The 18,625-nt window shown below is 36.4% G+C and overlaps 1 protein-coding gene and 1 long non-coding RNA gene across 7 annotated transcripts in view; one reads left to right on the plus strand and one right to left on the minus strand.

Moving 5' to 3' along the window:
* Window positions 1-18,277, plus strand: part of LOC102152710 — a 68,620-nt gene extending 50,343 nt beyond the window's left edge. The window contains exons 4-6 of the long non-coding RNA XR_005384631.1: window positions 14,582-14,763; window positions 15,668-15,721; window positions 17,072-18,277. This is a non-coding gene — a long non-coding RNA (uncharacterized LOC102152710). The remainder of the gene's footprint in view (window positions 1-14,581; window positions 14,764-15,667; window positions 15,722-17,071) is intronic.
* SCN3A (sodium voltage-gated channel alpha subunit 3) overlaps window positions 1-18,625 on the minus strand; it is a 104,767-nt gene that overhangs the window by 80,695 nt on the left and 5,447 nt on the right. For 4 of the 6 annotated variants that reach the window (XM_038584695.1, XM_038584694.1, XM_038584691.1 and 1 more), the window contains exon 2: window positions 6,395-6,585. The exons of 1 other annotated variant lie outside the window; for it this stretch is intronic. The gene's annotated coding sequence lies outside the window, so the exon portion shown is untranslated. The remainder of the gene's footprint in view (window positions 1-6,394; window positions 6,586-18,625) is intronic. One more of the 6 variants, XM_038584692.1, reaches the window with a different exon arrangement.

The following is an 18,625-nucleotide window of genomic DNA, read 5'->3' on the forward strand; positions in this document are numbered from 1 at the left end:
TTCCTACTGATGCCTTGGTGTGGGATATATATTATTAATGAATCTATATGCATTATAATTTATTAAAATACATCAAATTTAATATGCCAAATTTTTTCCAGAGCTGTCCTTACAAGGACAAAAAAAAGATTAAAAAAAAAAGATCTGAGGAGATGATCTCTTTGATTAAAAACCAAAGTGTGTGTGTGCATGTGTGTGAGTAAAGGAAGTGCATCCCTCTGTTAATCAATAAAAATAGTATAGTTCAATTAATCCTATAATAGGGATGGACCACATAATTTTAAACCTGGAAGGATTAGGAACGTTTATTCAAGATATATTTATTGAGGGACTACTGTGTATCAGCACTATTTGGACTAGGCATCCATGGTCCCTGCCACTAAGGAGCTGACAATCTGGTGTGAGATGTTTATACAAATAATTATAATATAATTATATAAAACTGATTGTTGTCTGAGCTCGATAAATGGGAGCAATTTATTCTGCCCATGTAAAGATGGGAAGGGAAGATGAGGGAAGTTTCCCTGAGGAAGTTTTATAGACTAATTGGGATTTGACCAACCAGTGAGTTGGTGGCAGTTGGGAAAAAGTTGGTAGGAAGACATAACAGTAGAGACATGCTAGGCTGGAAGACAGTATATGCATGGGCCCAAAATAAGAAAGGGCAGGGAGAGCTTGAAAGGGGCTAAGAAGTTCATTATGGGTTGAGACCAAACTGCTCAAAAGGGAGTGTTAAAAGCAAGGACTGAAACACTGATAGAATATAGATCACCAAAGATCTTGTACAGCACGATTAGTAAGCCATGGACGGGGAGTGCGGGATCAATTTGGAGTTTAGAAAAAATGGTGGCAGTATGAAGGGTAGATAGGTGGGGTGATCCTAGAGCAAATGGTTTTCAAATATTTTGGTTTCAGAATACTTTTATACTCCTAAAGTTATTGACAGTGTCAAAGAGCTTTTGTTTATAGGGGAATTATCTATTCATATCTACCATATTAAAATTAAAAAATTTTATAAATTTTATATAGTTAATAATAATAAACCCTGGTATGTTTACATCAAAAGCATGTTTTTAACAAAAATAACTATATTATCACAAATTTAAAAAAATGATGTAAGAAAAAGGAATTTATTTTAAATTTGGGCAAATCTTTTTACTGTCTGGCTTGTGGAATACAGCCAGAGTCTCCTATCTGCTTCCAAGTTCAGTCTGTTGAGATATGTTGTTTTGATTGAAGTACATGAAGAAAATCCTCTCTCTCTCTCTCTCTCTCTCTCTCTCTCTATATATATATATATATATATATATATATATATATATGTAGCTGGAAAAGGAAGAAGTATTTTACCTCTCTTTTCAGGCACTTGTGAATATTCTTCTTTGATACACACCAAAACTCTCTACAAATGAGTTTCTTGAATTAGTTTCAATGTGGAATCTGAAACTGTATCATGACCTTTTTACTGATTTTACTTTTTGGATGGATTTTGTACCTTCATGCATGGATCATTTGGAAAATATTGGCACAGTGTTAGGCAGATTTCCCCAAATTTGACAAATTTCATTAACATTCAAAAATCACATTTGTTAATATCACCATTATTCTCATGAGAAAGTCACAATATATTGGGAGGCTGTCTAGTTCGCAGCAGCAGGTAAAAGTTTTCCAAAATTCCAATTTCCACTTGAAAGCTCAAATTTTAACATTGACAACGAATGCTGTCATTTGCTTTTCCTGAAGTGACAGGCTTTTCCTTTGTTCATTTTTTAGAAAATATCTGCTAAATATCTGAGTCTGAATAACCATAGTTTGTCAGTTCTTTTTTCAAGTGAAAATGGTGTTCCATGAAAAAAGAAAAGGTGGCTTATTCAACTCCTGACTGACACAATCACACAAGTGCTTTTCCTTGAGAATAGCCATGGAACTGCAAGATGCAGCACAAATGCTTTCAATTTTTCAATGAAATTTTTCCAATTTCATTGCACATGATATTAAAAACACATATTCCTTAGGTTAAGATTGAATAAAATTAATAGTTACTTCTTCATTAAAGATATTCTCATATGAACTTTTCTCTTACTGAAGGGGTGAGATGGTGAAGAAAACAAGGATCCCTTCTACAGTTTGATGTTGCTGCCTTGCTTCCTGCTAAGGCATTAGCAGTTTCACTCCATGACTTGCACTATCAGTAAAAAAGGGCAAAGGTCATCTTGGTATTAGTATGAGGAAAATAGGTTAGACCTCATTGCGTCCCACCCGGAAGGGACTCAGGAACCTCCAGTTGTCCACCAAACCACCCTTTGAGAACTGCCCTAGAAGGAAACAAGATGGACAGCAGGAGTCTAAAGGAGAGGGCAAGTGAATGTGACTAGAGCTGTACTATTTAAGAGCCTAGACATGACAATCAGAACCATATTCAAGCCCTAGCTCTGCTACTTTCTAGTAGTGTGACCTTGAGCATTTTTTTTAATCCTTCATAATCTTCAGTTTCCCTATCTGCACGATAAAGATAATGACAGCAGTGGTAGCACATACTTCACAGAGTTAATGTGACATTAAATGAGAACATCCTCCTAGAAGGTGAGCATAGTGCCTGGAAGATAGTAGGCTGTGAATAATTCAGAGGAAAAAAAAAAACACAGAGGATTGTATTCAATGCAAAATTAGGAGAGAGAAAATCAATGAGATTTTACGATCCTGATATGTGGCTTGATGAAGAGATATGAGGTCAAGCTCAATCCCAGATTGGCTTAAACCGCAGGTTGTTATTAACCCAACAGAGAAGTGGAGGGTTTGTAGGGCATGATAATAAATTCTGTTTGGGATTTATTTAGTTTGAGATGCCTGTGAGACAGCTGGGTATGTAATTAAAATATGAGTCTGAGAATCAGGAAAGCCGTCTGGGCTGGGAAAATGTTGATTAAAGAGTCACTGGTTGAAACTGAAGATAAGAATATGCATTACACTGTCTAGGAAAAAATGAAAAGATACAAAGACAGGACTCCTGTGACTACCAGTTTTTAAGGAGAGGAAAATTAGACAATGAAGTCAGAACAGTTACATAGATGCCAAAAGAGGGATTTTGAAGATGCTAATTAAAAGGCATATATTGGATTTGACAATTAGTCAACTCCCTGCATTTAAAATAAATGAAGAACAGGCACAGAGAAGCTAAGTAACCTTCACTGAGACGTCTACTGACAACACAAATTGTTGCTCTGAGGCAAAACATTTTCCACACATTCTATTCTTGACTGACTTTTCCTATTACAGTTGACATTTTTATCTTGAATCTTACTATTGTGTGATTTGATTTTAAAGATCTAAGCTGTAGATAAATAACTACAGAAAAATAGGTATATATAGTTCAATTCTGTTTTCCAGGCTCACATTATCTCTATGCTATGATATTAACATAAGCTTTTAAAACTATATGAAACCAGCAGATATTAATACAAAGCTAATATTTGTTAATGAACCAGAATCTGAAAAAAAAAAAGGGGCATGGTAAATATTTGGGATATGCCAAGGCATCAGTGAGGCAAGGACAAAGTATTTTTCCCCATTACTCATATGGCCTGTGAGTTCTCATCTTGCCTAATTTCGAAAATAGCAGACAGTTTGGAAAATCGCATTGTTTTACAACCTGTTAATATCAATAGTTTCTCTCTCCCTTTGTAAGAATCTTTATGATTATGTTACAACCAAAATCAATGAATTCTAGTCTGTTCCCATGGCGACAAAATTATGTCAGAGGCTATAAATTTGTCATCTTCAAGGGTGGAAAGCTGTTCTGTGTCATACAACTTGAGAGATCAGAAAAAACAAAACCCACAATATATTTTCATGTCCTTGATAATGAGAGAGCAATTTGTTGGGGAAAGACTGGGTCCAATGCTGTGTTTTCTTGGTATCAATGAAAGACTATTATAGGAAGTACATAATCTAAAAGACAAAATGGACTAACTACCCTTCCTTTGAATAAAGTTACTAACATTTTCTAAAGGGGTTTTTATTTTGGGCTAATGATTATCTGGCATTTAGTATATTTTCAGGTAGCATATGTGACAAAGAGAATAATAATTTATTAAAGGCATATACAGAGCATTTGGCACATTATAGTGATAACTACTGGACACTCTCTAAGGCAGGGTTAAACATTATTTTCATTATTTCAGAAGATTTTTGAAATAACATCTGATTGGTGTGCTTACCTAACTAGATGGCTTTGAGAATTAAATAGTAATAGATAAACCTCTGTTAAATTGTTGCTTTGTCTTAGATACTCTGTCAAGTAACTTATATACATTAACTCACTTAATCTTAAGAGGTTTAATCATTTAATCTTATTTAACTTCATTATTTCCATTTTAGAGATTAAAAAAACCTAGGTACAGGTAGATTGGATAACTGGTACAGGTTACAAAAGTAGTATGTGAAGAAGACAGGATTTAAACCCATGTAGTTAAGGAATAGCTATTCATTTCATAGCTCCAAGCCTATGAAATGAGATTTTTAGGTCATGTGTTCAGAAATGGAATCTCCCAGGGAGGTTACTATGTATTTAGCCCCATGTTAAGAATGGAGTGGTGCAGTCTAAGAAATGGAACAATATGGTCCTCACCTTTGTTTTTAATGTAGAAGGTAAATAGGAATGAATTAATAACAGATATACAACCCACATCTGATGGAAATATACTGACATATATTTTAAGAACTTTAGAGATATTTGAAGATAAATTAAAAGCCCAGGCTAGCTTCTTATACATCATTATCTCTTGCTTTCATTGTAGTGTTAAGGGATTATGGAATACTATTGGTCTGAATTAACCTATCAAGAAAGTAACTCTATAGCAAGGATATCACTATGATATGGCCAAATACAAATGAAACTTAGACTTTCTTTATCACTGTTCCCTTCCCACTAGCTAAACTCATGATTGTCCACACATAAATGTTATATGTTGATTTGCGAACTTTAATAAGAGGATAATAAGAGAATCTATTTCTGCCTTTCTCTACCTGGACTCAGTGGCATTCTTCTGGAAGAAAGAATAACTGAGTATGAAAGTATGAGCTTATTTCTGTCATCAGAACAATTTTTTTCATGGATAATAATTAGTTTCTAGGAGTCCCAGTGATTTTGTTCTTATCAGACAGCTATAAGCTCAGAGAGACAACTGCTAACTAATAACAATTAAGCCAACATTGTAATAGACAAAGTGTTGGTTTTATTAGCTCCTGAATTTTTCTACTGCATGTTTGAAAACTGAAGATAATTGTGTGGTCAATTCCCAACGTCCATTCTTTTTTTTTTTTTTTAAGATTTTATTTATTTAGAAATGAGAGACACAGAGAGAGAGAGATGCAGAGACATAGGAAGAGGGAGTAACCGGCTCCTTGCTAGGAGCCTGATGTGAGACTCAATCCCAGGACCCCACGATCACGCCCTGAGCCGAAGGCAGACGCTCAACCGCTGAGCCACCAGGTGTCCCTCCCAACATCCATTCTATTCCAGACACCTTCTCCAAGCCCCGTGCTGATCATTGGTTCAGGAGTAGGCTTGCAGTCCAGTTCTGGCCAACAGAAGGTGGGGGGAAGCCTGCCAAGTGAGTGTCTATAAAAGGTTTTCTCACTCCGAAGAAAGAGACCAAGGAGGAGACAGACTTCTCTGTCCCTTGGACCTTATTGCTTTGGGTTCTGATACATGGCACTACTTCAGTCGACTTACAACCAGCAAGGATGCCATTCTGAGGGCAAAGCTGACACACGGAGGGTGTAAGATCACAGGGACAGATCTACCCCTGGGCTCTTGATGGATCGCTCAGCTCTTGGACCCAAACAACCTCTGCACTGCTTGTTATAGTCAATAAACATCTTTCTTGGCTAAGACAGTTTTAGACAGTATTTCTAGTTAGTTGCAGCTGATACACCAAACAAGTAAATACTCCTCAGCCGGTTCAAAAACTTGGCCAGTTCAGAAGCCAACTTACAACCAAATGCCACATAATTGGATGTCCTTTACCCCATGCAAACAGGTGAGCTATGCAGCCAATTACCAAATAAATACAATAAAATGCAAGTAAACACAATTCTGGGTGTTTTACTAAACACACAGGATGAATGTCTTTTAAAAAAATAAATGAAAAGCTGGGTTAGTTTCTCCTTCTTACATCAATACCTTTGGCATCATTTCACTCCCTGAGGTAATCTCTGCCATGTCTCAAGTGTTTGCCTCTTTGGAGGGACCAACTAGCAAGGAGGGAGTTAATCACCCTTGTGCTGCCCCTCTTTTCTTTTTTGACCTGATAACAGCTGCCCTTGTTAGCTAATAGAGAATTTAGTTTACCTTCCACAAACACAAATTTATACCCCCTGGTAGTTCAGATACCTTAGTTACAGCACCTGTTTCTGGAAAAGCTTCAGGCCACTTCTGGGAATTATCTCATTTGTTCTTATACTATCCCTAGAAGAGATTCTGTATTTTTATTCCCGTAAGCCACTCTGCCACAAATCCTTGACAGATATCTCATCCCTGATGAACTCTGATGTGGCTTGGTGTCAGCTTTCTTGCTCCATAATCTGTGTAGAGAGGGAAACAGGTGAAGTTAGTTCAGCATCTTTGGCATTTGGATTGAAATTGGTGCTCTGGGTCTGGGTCTGGGTGCCCTGACATGCTCCAAGGAGGATGGGGCAAAAAAAACACTGCTAGTATCCTGGGGTGGGACATTTCTTTCTTCGGCAGCCAGAGCTCCAGAGCATCTTCTTGTTCTTCACTTCCTACTTCCTTTCCTCCTTCTCTGCACTTTACTCCCCCTTTGTGTCTTCTCTTCTCTTTTGGTCTCTTCAAAAGACCAAAGAAGTAGATCAGTGGAGCATGTGGTCTGCATTGTTCTTGTGGGTCATTATTCTAGTTCATTTTTAGCTCCTTTTCCTTTCCACCTAAAACCCCATCTGATTGGCTAAGATAAGACCAATAAGCCTTATTCAGTGGCTTCTAAGACTAAATTTTAGACAAGCGGAGATGAAAAACTAGCATGCTAAATGAAGGCATAATATTAACCTAAGTATGACAATCTGATGTCCTATTCCTTTCAGCTATAACTGTTAGCAATAACTTAGCCCAGATAAACCAGTAATTATTTTAAAGGGCAATAAATGTAATTTTAAAATCAGCAATTAATATTTAAAACAATGCTTACATCAGTTCACTTATTCAGTGCTCATAAGCCAAACTGGTAATTGATCCTCACCAATAAATCTCCCTTTTCTTTTTTTTTTATTTTTTTTAAATCTCCCTTTTCAATTTACTGTGACAAAACCATTAAATCTCACCTTTCTATTTTATACATTTTAAAACCTTTCTCTCCAGATGAAAACTCACTCTTAAGCCGTCAACATTCTCTTAACTGTCATTGAAGTGATTCTTTCTAAAGCACATATCCTGCCCTTATTAAAAATTGTCAATGACCTTCAATGACTTATAGTTACATTAGCAAAATATGCAGGCACCTTTATGACCTTCCCCCTGCCTCTCCTCCCTTACCTTCATTTGGTAATAGCACAGATCTATCTCTGTCATTCACTAGCTACGTCACATTGAACATGTTTCCTAACCAATCCAATTTTTTAGTTTCTCATTACATAATGGGGATTACAATCCCTAGAGAAACAGGGCTCTTGTTAGAATGAAATGAGATATATATTTCATACACACACACACACACATATACCCCTGTAAGTCACTCATATAAGAGCTGGCATAAAGTAGGTTTTTGTAAAAGCTGGAGGTTTTAGTAGTATTAGAAGTAGCGATAATAGTAGTAATAGTCTTATTGGTATTAATAATAACCAGACAGACCCATGCATCAGAGCTTGAGATATTAATTTGTTAAACAAATGTATAACCCTTCAATATATGTTCCCTTTACTTTAGAGTCGCAAGCTATTTCCCTTCCCGGAACACAAGTAACTGAGTTTAAATATCTTCATTTCCAGCCTGACATATAATGAGGCTGATGTTAAAAAACCAAAATGTCAATTTAGATATATTTCCAAAATGCTTGTCATCTTTACTCTGGAAACAAGGAGGGGGATAAGGTAGGAAGGGTGAATATCCAAGGACACTAAGAAGTTAAGGAGGAGAAGGAAAGTAGTTTGAGAAAGATCCCCAAAAGTTCTGCTTTGCTTTGGTTCTCTCTCCTCTCCCTACTCTTGTGAAAAATCACTGATTCATGGATCAGAGAAAATGATATCCTATGGCCTGGGCTCTAAATGGGAAGGATCTGCCAACCCCAAATATACATGGGAAAAGGTAGTGATTTCTGTATATGGCCTCATGCTGCAATTTAGGCCTCATACTTCAAGTTGCATTGTGTCTTATTAAGATCTCTGTCTCAGTCATTTTTAAAAGCAGACTATGAAAAAAAAAAAAGCAGACTATGGCTCACAGATGAACTAATATAAAATTGGCCTAATTGAGTTATTTAGAGAATGAGGATTCTTTAAAGTAGTTCTGAACTTCAGTGGCATAGGAATCATTTGGACTACTTGCCAAAGATACAGATTTCTGGGTTCAATCTCTGGAAATGCAGAAAAAATTGGTTTGGGACATGGCCCAGAGATCTGCATTTTAAACAAGTTCCCTAAATGAATTTGGTGCAGGTAACACATGGATTACAATTTGAGAAGGAAATGAATAGAGGTTACTAGAAATTTGAGATGGGTGCTTCACACATTCAAGGCTGGAATTCGGCTCTAATGTTCCCAATAGATAAGAAAAAGTGGAAGCACACTCAATTTAGGAAAAAGCAAATACACAATTGTGCATAAAAAGACAACTTTCTCTGAGAACTAAGCAAGAAAAGAAATTTTGCTTAGGACATAACATAAAGGACACTAGGTAACGTGCTTACTGGAAGTCCTGAATGTAATTACACAAAAGACCCATACCAGATTAAATCAAGTAAGTCTTCTATTTATGGCTAAAATTAGTTAAACTCAGTGAATTCCATTAAGAAGGTGATGAAATAAGATGCTTAAGAAACTTTACTCTCAGATTATCTACTACAAGTATTGGAACTGGAGATCCCCCCCCCCACCCACACACACACACACAAACACAAATTTTGAAATGACTTTCATATAATTTCAGCATTTTGGAAATTAAGGGGAAAGTCTTCATGACACAAATGAGGAAGTGGTAGCTCAGAGAATATGATAAGGCTTTACTCTGAAAAGGGTGGGTGTCTCCAGCTGAGGAACCTTAGACAAAGTTGCTTTAATTTTAATTTTCTTAATCCATTTATATTAGTGTTATTAATTGTAAGACTAATGCCAACAATTTAATTTTATAGAGCTAAGTTTAATTGTTTGTATTCCTTTCTATGGTACTTTAGTTTATCCTGACTATTTATTCTTTAACACTGAGTCTCAGTGTTTTTAAAGAATCTTTGTCTTATTCCGAGTTGATTGCTTTTAGCCATAATTTCTCCACGTTAGTTTATCTTATCACTGCTTTTGGCCATTTATGCTATTTTTGTTTCTTTTGGGAAAGCCTGTCTTCCTATATACTCACAATACGATGTACCTGCTTTAGAATTTTCCAGATCAATACCACCTCTGTCATGCATTAGCTGTAAAACTCTGGGGACTTAGTTAGCTCTTTGTGCAAAGGCTGAAGCAGATCCAAAACCTCTACTGGGGAACTCACAGACTTTGCCAGCCAGTCTCTGGCAGCATTTCCCCACAGGAAAGGGGCAGCCTTCCATCTGGGTGGGAAAGCTGGTTGGCTCTCCAATGTCTGTAATCATCCTACCCTACCAGCTGCTCATTTGGTTTTTAAGACTTGAGGCCCTCATCAAGGGGACATTTCCAAATGGCCAGATCACCAAGATATTATGACATGAAACACAGAAAGTTTGTCTGGAAAGTAAACCATATCTCCACTCCCCTGGGTGCTCCAGAGTTTCTCCTGGATCAGATCTGACCATCAGAAGGCTTCATGGTTATTCACATTAACCTAAAATCTGAGATTTGTTTCTCTGAGTTGTATAAAATTTATTCCTGCCTTCACTCTAAAAATGTTGAGCCCAGGAGGCTCAGAGCTAAATGTATATTCCAAAAGAGTAACTTCATTAACCCACAATCTTCACAGGTTTATCGCCTCCATTTTGTCCATTTTCTTTATCTTCAACTTTCTATTGCACATGGATTTAAAAAATAATATACTGCTGTTATATTTTTATAAGGAGATGGGATATGATGTCAAATTTTTCTACATGATTTAAAAGATTTATTTGTTCATAAGCATGAATCCATGCTTCTTATGAATAAATTGATTTTCTCAAGGCATATACCTTTATTATGAAAATAAATGCTAAAAATTGAACTTGGAAACCCAGTATCCTAAAATTGAAAAAGATCTCTCAGCCCATCTATTTTCACCATTTAAGTTTATAGTAGTGGTTCTTCATATTTAGCTTCAGAGTCATCTAGAAGCCTTTTTGTTAAAACACAACTTGCCAGGCCTCATCCCAGAGTAGCTGATTCTATAGATATGGGTGAGGCCCCAATTTCTGCATTTCTAACAAGTACGCAGGTGATGCTGGTGCTTCTGGCCCACTTTGGCAATGAGTGGCTAACAGACACCATAATTGTATTAATTTTTTTTTTGAAGTTAGAGACATATGTGCCATTAACATTGCTCTCATTTTTAGGATCTCTCAAAGATGACAGTCATAGCTTCTTCAGGCTCATTTGTTCATTCATTAATGTCTTGTGGTAAAATTCCTCTGAACCCAGAACCCTGGAATGATTTATGGCAGTATTTCACAAAAGCCTGCAGTAGCTTCCTGTCTCCCTGCTCCCAGCCTATTTTCACCAGCAGTCAGAGAGATTTGGGAAAAATGGAAATCAAATCATGTCATTCCTCTGACCAGAAGCCTTCAGGAGTTACCCAGAGAAAAGGCCTAACTCCTTACAGTTGCCTATAAGGCCTTATGATATGGCCTTGCAGTTACTAGTTGAACTCCTCTCATTCTGCTCTCAGCTTCCCTCACTGCTTTTCAGCCAGATTGGCTTCTGTCTGTCCTCTGCACCTGCCAGGCACATATATACTGTTGCCTCTCTCAGGAATGTACTTCTCTAGGTAGTTGAATCCCTCCCTCACTCATCTCTTTCAGGTCTTAGCCAAATGTTTACCTTCTCAAAAAGAGACCTGCAGTGCCTCCCCTTCCAGCTTTTAACTGCATCCTATTTCTAAAGCGCTATGACCTTATTATATACTACATAGCTTACTTATTTGTAATGCTTATTATTCATTTTCTGTCTCCCCTGAGTAGAACACAAGCCTTGCAGGGGCCAGAATATTTGCCTTTTTTGGTCTATTTTTTCATCAATGAATCCCAAGTGCTTAGAACAGTGTGTGACACATTGTAGGTGCTCAGCAGACATTTTTTGAATAAATGGATTTTTAATTTTGGTTTCCCCCCCAAATTTAGTAATTTTTATTTCAACTTACTTACTATATAGAAATTCAACTTACAAGTACTCTTTAGAAAGGCTTGTATTCTATTTATGGCAGCACATTTTATAATAATAAAATCTAGAAAAAACAAATATCCACCAACGGGATTGGTTGAGTAAATAAAGTAACTTAGTTTTGTATCACATGGTCATTAATGGGATAAAACCAGAAAAAAAAGCCATGGAAGCCAAATTCTCTATGGATACTATATTTCCTAATTATGCAGTCCTATTTAATTTAGATCAAAATGCATGCATTGAAATCTTGATTATCTCAAAGGTAATTGTATAAATAGGCTAAGTTTACTAAACTCTTAGAACAAAGCAAAATGAAGACTGAATGCTTTACTCAAAGAATTTCCCATTCTCAAAGTATCTTTGAGAAGTAATAATAATGATAAGGACACTAAGCACTTGCTATGCAGTAGGCACTGATTAGCTCATTTAATCTTCACAATAACCTGATAAGATAAATGTGATTATTGTCCTTGTTTTGGAGATAAAGAACTATAAGGTCCAGAGAGAGTAAGTAACTTGGCTAAGATTACATGGCTACCAAATCTAGTGTTATTTTTCTTTAGAAAAAAATAATCAAAGTCTCCCTGTCTCTAAAAATATTTTACCATCTGTTTTTGCAGTTTTATCTTACATACTTTCCTACATATATGCTCTTCTCTAGTCAAACTGATCTATTTGCCATTCCCTGAAAGTTCCCAGTCTCTGGCCTCAGGCTTTGAAAAACATTCCTTCTGCCTGAAATATCATTCACCGTCAGTCATAGCCTGTTAAAATCTTCCCTACACTCCGAAGTCAGAAGTGATTTTTGCATTCCTCTGAACTCCCATAGCACACACATATTGTCTTTAAAATTCATATAATAATTATAATATTCTATCTTCTGTTGTTCTTAAGGATGTGCCTTACTGCTTCTACACTGAATGTTAAATTCCTGGAGAATAAGGATTTTATGGACTAGTTACTACAGTAAGCAGGAAGTTACAAATTTTACATGTGGCCTGTCCAAATGTGGTAGCCACTGGCCAGATACAAGAGTTGAGTACTTGAAATGTGGTTAGTGCCAAATCTTGAAATGATATTTAGGGAATGTTGGCTTAAATAAAACATAGCATCAATAACCTTAATTTCACTTGTTTGTTTTTGCTTTTTTTCAGCACCCAGAAAACTTCCAAGTACATATATGGGTCTCATTATATTTTTATTAAATAGTACTGGTCTGATATATCCCTTTCTCCTACCCCTCAGTCACCTTGTAGTGATCAAACCTATAAACAAACACATGAGTTAAAAAGCAGACCAATCCTCTATTTTGATGCTCAGAAAGGGTGTGGAGGGGCTCTCTATGTATGGATAATTTTTCTATTTTACTTAGTCAGATTGTTGTTTTTATCCTTAAGTCATAGGATTTGGGACCAAGAAACACTATAGAGAAAGTTACTTTGTTGGTAAACAAACATTTTGTGTGGGTGTGTGCCTGTAGCACATGTGTTTCTGGAAAGGAAACCACATTTAAATCTGAATATAAGAGAATTAAAGAAAGCTTTCTATTTTGAAGTAAATTGGCATTGTGGCAAATAAAATGCAAACAGCATTCTCAGACCAATAATAAATCCTTGATCCATAACATCAGTGTAACATCAGTGCTGTTTCAGCCATAACACAGAGCCCTCTGAGTTGCCCTCAGTCACGTTTCGCCTACTGCTTGCTGGTGCCGTGTGCTTTAGGCAGTTTCTTTCCAGGCAACCAGACTGTTTACTGACTGTAATCAAAATGACAGCACACTGTTTTCACAACCGAGTGTTAAGAGTTGATTGCCTTTTTCACTTGGCAACCTGAGGGAACTTTAGAACTAGGATCTTGAGGTACGATTTGCGTAAATTCAGGATGGTGGTGCTTGCTTTCCCACAAGTTACCTGCATTCCTTTGAGGTTTAAAATATAGAGGATTGAGATTTATCTAGCGTGGAGCAGAGAGGTTGTAATCACTGTCTTCAGAACACCTCTAGTGGTAAACTCCACTGGAGCATAGGTTGATTTAGGTGGGGCTGAGGTTTGACTGTCACGTGATTCTTTACCAGTCAGAACCTAGCCATCTGAGTGACTATTAAGCATGCCCCACAAATAGATGATTATCAATGCCATGTCCTTCTATCATGCTGAGATGGTGCCACAGAAGACAGTACAACATAATGGAAAAGACTGTCCTACTCCATCTTTTTAGAAACAAGATTTAATGAAAAGATAAGGAAGAGAGAGAGAAAGACAGGAGGGGGATGGAAGCTGTAATTCAGATAACCTGATTTCTAGACTTGTGTGTGTCCTCACTTGCTGTGACACATTGAACACTCAACATCTTAGGTGTTCATTGTCCACACCTACAAAAGAGAGGGAGGGAGAAGAGGAAAATTGACTACCTCGTTTGTAGTGCCTCTTTTGTCTCTAAAATGCTAGTTCCAGTGTTCAGACTCTGAGACTCTGTACCAGATACACTCCAGCATCCATTACTTCTGGGAGAGAATGAGGCATACAACAATAGTCCTATACTCTGAACAAGGATTATTGAATACTGGGCTAATCATGTAACTGAGCTAGGCTGTGCTATACCTATTAGAGGCTATCTTTAGCTTCAGAACACTTTCACGAACTATGGGCTTGCTCAGATTTAACCATGTTTTTTGATGAACAAATGCTATGAATGCCTTGAGTACAGCAGAGCTGTAAGGTTGATTGCTGAAAAGAACTCTCTCTCATATCCTTTAATTCTAGATATTCAATTCTGTATACATTATTTCTTCTTGTATTTTCTTCATGTAATTCTTATACATGTAATTTCTTCCTAGAGGAGAAATTCTATACAAATAGCAGTTTTTAAAAAAAATTCACAAAATTTTGTCTAGTTTTCAGTGAATGTGATGAATCACTTGGTTAAATTCCCCACCACCATCAAAATAGGGGCTTTTGAAATAAAGAGAAGCTGAAAATATTTTTCTAGGATCTGAATTCAGGACCCAAAATGTTGATGTTTTTTTCTGCAGCCACTGAGCACATTGGCACCAAAATTAGAGCGAGGGCCTGAGTGCACTGCCCTGATTTAGGTGTCACTGATGCCACTTACTGCAGCAGAAACATACAGTGGAAGGTCTCTGCATGTAAAAGCAGAAAGGATGCTGTTCAATGCTCAATTCTTTTGAGGCTGAAGACAACCAGAATGCCACAGGTAAGAGAAAATCACATACGATGCAAACTTGTATTCCAGGCAAGGATTTGCAGCAGCCGAACTGCTAAGGAGAGCCAAGACTGGTAGTCTGTCTATCCTGGTTCTACCCAGGGTGGAAGAAGAACTGCAAGTAAGACCCTGGCTAGAGAGGGCAACAATCGTCAGGGGAAATGTAAAAGCTAAAGGGAGAAGATGCTAGAAAGCCAGAACTGGAACATGTGGTGTTCCTGCAGTGTTCCATGTGTGCCCCCCTGAACTGTCTTCGCAAGGACATGGGGCATTCAAGATTCTGATAAATTGTGTCTGCAGTATTGGGCATTGAATTCACTAACTCTTCAAGTGAAAGTGACCCTCTTTTTAAAAAAATTAATAGACTTTTTTTTTTTTTTTTTTTTTTTTTTTTAGCGCAGTTCTATGTTTACCAAAAAACTGGCTGGGAAATTACCAAGAGTTCCCACATTAAGTGTGCCTTTGTATGCTTTAAGTATTTAGTTCTGAAACATTTTATTCAGGAAGAACTTAAGAGAATAAATAGAAAGTATTTTCTCACACATAAAATTCCCTAAATTTGGGAATATGGATTCAACAATATGGATTGTTGAAAAAAATGTGTATTACTTTATGATTAAATTGATCTCATAGAGGGTTGTCTGAGATGTATCATTGTGTGCATTTAATGGATGTTTAAAAGAAATGTGCCTCACAGTGACTCAGATTTTAAGACACCTAGTAAACAACATATCTAATAATGGTATTAGAGAGAGCTCCCTTTTGTGGCTTTGGTGGTGTAGCTTAACTCTTTTGTGTTAATTTGCATAAACCTGGCCACATATTTGAACATCATGATTTGGATGTGCTCTGCCACTTTTTATTTACTCCTAATCATTACTCTTTCCCTTTTCAGTTCTACTAAATGCTTTTGAATGACAAGTTGAAATGCTTTCCCCCAAAGAATCAGGTTAGTTATCACAGTTGTCACCATGTTGGTGGAGGGAATGTTTATATCAACAATAGATTTTTTACTTTCTATTCTCACTGAATAATTTAAATGACTCTTCTTCAAAAAACATTTCTTCTCTGGCTCAGGATTTAATTTCCATTAACATTTCAATGGTTTGTTTTTTATATTTTCATTGTTTACTACCCAAGTACTTTGTATATAAACATAGGATGTCAATTATTTTTAAGAAAATGATCCAATCCCAGTTTAAGAACCCAGGCACTGTTTCACAGACATCCATCATAAATCCAGCCTCAAACATGGTATTGTATTCCTTTTGTTTACCATTGAAGCACTAGCCTCCTGCCTTAAAATATGGGTATTCTCATTTTGAGATTTAACAGCTCTTTTCTTTATGGTGATAATTTTACTGACCAGGTTGACAGAATGGTAGAGGTTGTGAAGAAAGCAGCATTAAGTAGTAATATTAAATGATGTTTATCTAGAAAAAAGACCTTAAGATATAAAAACCCTGGAGGACGTAGAAGATTGTTTTATTAAAGGCTACCACAGTCTCCTCCCAGCTGTGGAAAGGACTGCAAGAAGCCAACATAAAAAAGCAACTGGGGTGTTAACTCTGCAGATGTCTTCATAAGGAGCTGAAAAAGCTGACTCACCTTGGTAATGGAATTCCTTTTAAGAAATGCAATTCATTATTAATTCCACTTAGCTATTAGGTTAATTCATTTCCTTTTTATAAATATCACTTTCTGAAAATCCACTTTTAAGTGCGTTTTGGCCTTAAGAAATTTGTTGGTTTACAGATCCGCCTTTCCTTTCAGTCTGCCACAGTTGCAGTTTCAGAAATCAGAAATCAATGCTTTGTTTCCAGTTGGATGACCTGGACATTCAAAGAGTACCTTTCAATAGGAACTCTTATTTGATTATTTAAGACTTAATTTTCAAAGGAGCAATTTATGACGTACAGAACAAAAAGAGCAAATCTCTGGTTGTACAAATTGCAGTTCACGGGTGCTGATTTCTGAGAGCATGCACGATTGTTCGTATTGTTAGTTTGCAAAATATACCGTAGTCAGCAGCTGGGTCAACTTTCCAACAGAGAGGTAAGGGTAGGAAATTAGCAATTTGAAATATAAAACTGCTTAAACATATAGAATAAATACCAGCCTTTCTAACAAGGAAAAAATGGACGCCAATGTATTTCTTCATAAGTATAGGCATAGTCTCTTTACTTAACACATGCCCACTTACTAGAATTTTGAAATTATTTTGGAAGTCGTTTCTCAGCTTTTACTTCATTAACCAACCTTTCATTAACTTCTCTTATTTTTCTCTGCCTTCCTTCAGTCAGCTGGTTTTCAAACCTGGCCACATATTTGAACTATACTTGCAGAGCTTTTGAACAAACAGATATCAGGCTCAGCCCCAGAGAATAGAACTGAATTGGACTAAAGTGGAGCCAGCATTGCTCTTTTTTAAGCTTCTCAGGTGAATCCAGTGTGCAGCCAAAGCTTATCATGTTGTACGTCTTTCTATTTTCTCTCAGAATGTTTGCATATCTATTTCCCTTCAACTATTCTTTTCTTCTATCATTTTCATTAGTGAGGTTTTAAAAATCTAATTTTTGTCATTTCTCATTTTGCTTTTTTTTTTTCCTTCTGATTTTCCACTTACTGGCCAAGAAGTTCTCATTCCAGGCACATGTATCTGATTTGTATTCTTATCTAATACTACTAGATTTTTATGTTAATGAGAGAGAATGCAATATGATTGTGAATTATACTTTTGTCTGTCCTTCCAGTGCTGATATAATAATATACTTTAATTTTCGGTATAAATATATAAGATTGATAGTGAAGCGCAAAACCATCGTTGAAAACCAACATTAAGAGTAGATTTACTTGAACTGTAATCATTATTGGCTACAATTAAAGATAATTTAATACAATTTTAGAACTTTGAGGCTATATGGGACTCAAGGACATGCAAATATCCTATTAATAATATTTTTACCATTTCACAGCTGAAGGGTCAATTTTTGAATTTTAATCTAAAGACAAATTTCAGTAGTTTCCAAACAGGGCAGGAGTAGGAATATTACATGCCATATCAACTATCATATCAGTAACATGATAATAATAGCAAGAGAAACACTGATAGCAACAAAAGGATCTATGATGATAATTAAAATTTGATGATTTAAATATCAGCAGGAAAAACAGAAATATGGGAGGTAATGCATAGAATATTCAAAGTTTTGAAATGAATGTAATAGGAAAATCGCAGGCAGTTGACTGAGGCCTGGAGTAGTAGATAAGAAATATGAATGTTATTGTGGCTGTGCCTTGAAATGCAGTCAAGCCATTTCCTCTCCATCAGGTTTATTTTTCCTCACTGGTAAAAATACTGGTTGGATTGGCAAAAGGAAAAAAAAAAAAGAAAGAAAGAAAAAACCTGGCCAAACCCCCTTGACTGCGTCCTGCCTATAGGTATGTTTTGTTGGATTTATCCAGTATTGTAAATGAATTGAAATGGATGACAACATTTAACAAGATGGAGATTTCTAATAAAAATTTGGATTTTTAGCTTCTTTGGAGAAATCGTTTGATTCATCAGTCTCCCAGCCCTAACATGGAGCTTCTCCTCCTTGGAAAGGGCATGGTTGGTTATGGCTGTCCAGTTCTTTAGTCTCAACCTGGCTAGCTTCATTCTTTTCTTACCTACTTTGGCCATGTAGAAATTTGGGGTTATTTCCTCAAGAATCTATTTGTGGGGTTATTTCCAACCATGATATAAGTTGCATGAAAAGAAAGTGCTCAATACTTTGTTTAGGTACAACAAAAATAATTTACAAAGGGAAAAATAAATGTTACAAGCAAAAACACTGAGAAGACAGAGAAA

The sequence above is a fragment of the Canis lupus genome, chromosome 36 (assembly GCF_011100685.1).
Source record: "Canis lupus familiaris isolate Mischka breed German Shepherd chromosome 36, alternate assembly UU_Cfam_GSD_1.0, whole genome shotgun sequence".
In the NCBI taxonomy this organism is placed as follows: domain Eukaryota; kingdom Metazoa; phylum Chordata; class Mammalia; order Carnivora; family Canidae; genus Canis; species Canis lupus.